This window comes from Sminthopsis crassicaudata, chromosome 3 (assembly GCF_048593235.1).
Source record: "Sminthopsis crassicaudata isolate SCR6 chromosome 3, ASM4859323v1, whole genome shotgun sequence".
NCBI lineage: Eukaryota > Metazoa > Chordata > Mammalia > Dasyuromorphia > Dasyuridae > Sminthopsis > Sminthopsis crassicaudata.
Genome location: NC_133619.1, coordinates 417,308,536 through 417,313,045, shown reverse-complemented (window position 1 = coordinate 417,313,045; position 4,510 = coordinate 417,308,536). Strand labels below are relative to the sequence as shown.

At 32.9% G+C, this 4,510-nt stretch overlaps 1 pseudogene; it reads right to left on the bottom strand.

The window, feature by feature from the left end:
* Positions 1-1,467: 1,467 nt before the first annotated feature.
* On the bottom strand, positions 1,468-4,182 carry LOC141562201 (RAD50-interacting protein 1 pseudogene; annotated as a pseudogene).
* Between the last annotated feature and the right edge of the window lie 328 nt (positions 4,183-4,510).

The following is a 4,510-nucleotide window of genomic DNA, read 5'->3' as shown; positions in this document are numbered from 1 at the left end:
TAATACGGAAGAATGAGGATGGATATTAAGTAAATATGGAGTGACAGAAGGGAGGACAGATCAGGGGAAGTCATAGACAGAAGCCAACCAGTGATGAAAGAAAGGGTAAAAAAGAAAAGATAAACAGAAGGAAAAATAGGATAGAAGGAAATATATAAGTAGTCATCATATGTATGAATCTGAATAGGATGACCTCTTCCCATATAGCAGAGTGCATCAAAAACCAGAATCCTACAATAGGATATTTACAAGAAACACACTTGAAGCAGATAAACACTCACAGAGTAAAGGTATGTGGCTAGAACAGAATCTATTATGCTTTAGCTGAAGTAAAAGTAAAACACTAATACAAAGTAAAATAAAAAATAGACCTAATTATAAAGATATAAGGAAAGGAATATCTTGCTAAAAGGTACCATAAACAATCAATATCAATATTAAACATGCATCCACCAAGTGCTATAGTATCCAGAATCTTAAAAGAGAAATTGAGTGAGTTATAGGAAGAAATAGACTGCAAAACTATACTAGTGGAGGATCTTACCTGTTTCTTTTCAGAACTGGACAAATCCAACCAAAAAATAAGAAAGAAACTAAGGAGGTAAATGGACTATTAGGAAAGTTGAAATGATAAGATATTTGGAGAAAATAAATGGGAACATAAAGGAATATATCTTTCCTTAGCACATGGCACCAAAATAAAAATTCAACATGTAATAGGACATAAAAACCTCATGATCAAATATTGAAAAGCAGAAATTAAATTCATTCTTTTCAGATAATAATTAAAAATTACATTTAACAAAGTGGAAAGATTAAAAATTAATTGGAAACTAAGTAATCTCCTAAAGAAATAAGTGGGTCAAAGAACAAATCATAGAAATAATCAATAATTTCAATTAATTTCATTAAAGACAATTTCAACAATGAGACAACATACTAAAATTTATGGAATGCAATCAAAGCAGTACTTAGAGGAAAATATGGTTCTCTAAATTCTTAGATCAAGAAAATGGAAAAAGAAGAGATCCATTAATTGGGCATGCAACTAAAAATCTAGAAAAAGAACAAATTAAAAATGCCCAGTTGAGCACCAAATTGGAAATTCTGAAAAATCAAAGGTGAGATTAATAAAATTGAAAGTAAAACAGTAACAATGAACAAACAAATCATTGAGCTAATAAATGAATCTGTGATTTGGTTTTATTTAAAAAAAATAAGCCATTGATTAACTAGATTGAAGAAGGAGAAGAGAGATAAGAAGAAGAAGAAAGGTGAAAGAAGAGGAGGAGGAGAATAGGAAGAGGAAAAGAAGGAGAAGGAGGGTAAAATCATCACCAATGAAGAATAAATTAAAGCAATAACTAGGAAATATTTTGCCCAGTTATATGCCAATAAATCTGATAATTTAAGCAAAATCAATGATTTTTTTTCTGAATCAAGTTTAACTTCTTTAACTTTTTTTTTTTAAGTCATCATCCAAAGCCTTTTGGAAAAGGACTTGCATTTGGGCCAATTCTTAAATAGAATCTCAGCATCTTCCAGAATTAGTTTATAAAATTTTACCAATTTTTTTAATGCTACTTTAGCAGTAGATAATTCTGTAGTTAATTGTAGCACATCCTTCAAAAGTAGGATCCAACATAAATTCAAGACAATATGGGCTTTTTTGATATGCTTAAAATACTTTTCTGATCTCTTGCCAAAAAAACAAAAAGAAAAGATTTAAGTCATGTCAACTCTTTTGTTGGAGTAATTTGCAAGAATTATTTCTTGATATATGCATTTATCCAGCTTTTCTACAAGCATTTGCCAGAAAATTTTAAATAAGGAGTAACAAAGAAGTTGTTCTAGTTGGAATTGGTGATCTCTTAAAGAAAGCAACAATGGACAAGGTGAACTTGATCGGGCATTACTGTTTGCTCTGACTGAGAGGGCAAGGACTCTCACCTTTCTTTTGTCTATAGTTTGGCTGCATCTTTGATATCTCTGAAGACAAGTCTACTTTATGAGTCACCATGTCAAACTTCAAGCATTCCAGGACATTAATTATTTTATCAAAGACTGAGCTCTCTATAGAGGCTACCTGTCATAGCTGCAATTTACTGAGAGCCTTACTCTCTCCCAGAACTTCCAAAGTCATTTGCTGAAGTTGCGGGAAAGAAAACATTTTCAGCCCAATCTGCTTGTACTGTTGGAATGTAATTGACAGCATTAAGAGTTTGCACAGTATCAAAAAGCAAGGGAAGCTTTGGTCTCTTCTTTCATAATCTGAGTTAATCATATCCTGAAATCATCAGCTAAATTTTTCTGTAACTCTAGGAACTGAAGCTTTCTGGAAGCCATAGGAAGATTCTTATATCTCTATATTATAACCAGCAGCAGGGTCATAAGTGTCCTGCACAGTGTGGAACTTTCATTTAATCAACATCAGCAATATCTTTATACTGTGAAACCCAGTTAGCTTCTGATAAAAGCATCAAGTCCATCTTCTGAAGAGCAAATTTTCTTTCCATAGTTAACTGTCTTTGAAAGCATGTTTCCTCTGAGAAAATATGCATACAACTAGGAAAGGTGCTGGGATATTCATGAACATTTTGTAGCTGTCTTTCAAACAGAAGTTCCTCGTCTACCAAATGATAGAAAACATTGGCATCATACAAAAGACAGGAGATATCAACAGCTAATTTCTTTTTTTTTCTTTATATATCTATATAGATATATAGATCTAGATATAGGTATAGATATATAAAATAGCTTTTTATTTACAAGATATATGGGTAATTTTTCAGCATTGACAAGTGCAAAACCTTTTGTTCCAACTTTTCCTCTCCTTCCCCCCCAACCCTTCCCCTAGATGGCAGGTTGACCAATACATGTTAAATATGTTAAAGTATAAATTAACATACAATATATGTATACATGTCCAAACAGTTATTTTGCTGTACAAAAAGAATCGAACTTTGAAATATTATACAATTAGCCTGTGAAGGAAATCCAAAATGCAGGTGGACAAAAATAAAGGGATTAGGAATTCTACGTAGTGGTTCATAGTCATCTCCTAGAGTTCTTTTGCTGGGTGTAGCTGGTTCAATTCATTAGTGTACTCTTGGTGGCCACGTCCATCAGAATTGATCATTGTATAGTATTATTGTTGAAGTATATAATGACCTCCTGGTCCCAGCAGCTAATTTCTCAAGAACCAGCATCATAAGGGCATGAGAAAATTCTAGGCTTGCATTTATAGAAGAGCCTACTTTATTTAATATTGAGTGTATTTTTTTAAAAATTGTTTAAAAAAAAAAAACAAATACCTGAGTCAGGTTAACTTGCTTATAACATTAACTTGTCAATTCCCATTGAAGTGGTGCCTGAACCTCTTCTGGAGGGGAGTCAGCATACTCTGAATGGGAAGGATGACTAAGGGTGAGGCCAGAAGAAAATATTTTTCTGAAGATTGTTTTGGTTCAGTCAGTAATTCACTTCAGATTTGAAGTTTCAGAAATTGACAGAACAGTATCTCCAAGTTACTTGTATATCTCTAGGGTGCCATTTAAATTATTTAAGCCTACATTCTGAGGTCAAGGGGGCCCAATAAATGGCCAATGAATCTGTATTAATATCTCTTCAAAACTATTTTAGCTTGTCCTTGAGGATTTTGTACAAGAATTTAACAGTAGACCTAACAAAACTAAGGCGATGAGAACATGATGAAGTTTAATCGCCAGTTGTGCCATGGATACCAAAGTAGTAGCTGTTCTGGTACATTATTGGTCATTAGACATTATTAAATATTATCACTTAGCTCCTTTACTTGTGAAATCCATTTTAGATAGGTGAGATATGCCACTTAATCTCTTCTGCTTGGCTAATCTATAATTCCAAGATCAACCATAGTTGTGCTGTTAACAAATGGCTGTTGATTGAACGAAAAAGAAGAGTTTCTTTTTCTAGAAACTGACTGAGAAATTTTTAAGGCATTCAAACTTCTGATGAAATTGAATGTATCTAGTCTTCTAATTGTACTTTATTTTCTGTCAGCTCTTCCGTGAATTTTCCAAGTTTCTTTAAACATTTAAAATCATTTCCAACTTACTTTTCTACATAGTTGGACACATAGAAAGAGATATCATAGGCATCAACATTGTGGTTGCTTTGTTCTTTTCTGACAAGAGCTGCCATTTGTAGATCACTAGCTGTTTGATCCCCACAAGTCATTTAATTTCTCTGTACCCCAGTTTCCTCTTCTTATTCAAATCCACATCTTTCTCCTGTTAACTTCTACTCAAACTCAGCATCTCTGCTTGGTTCTAACAGCTAAACATTCTGTTATTAAATTTCTTAGCTCAGCTTCTGCGGCCTGTTCTCTTGTCTTGTCAGCTCCAATTTATATATAAATTTCATAGATTAACATCAGGAAAGAGAAAGTTTAAATGACCACCATCTTAGAAAAAGGAATTGAACAACTCATTAATAATAATTCATAGGAAAAACTCCCCAACATCAGACT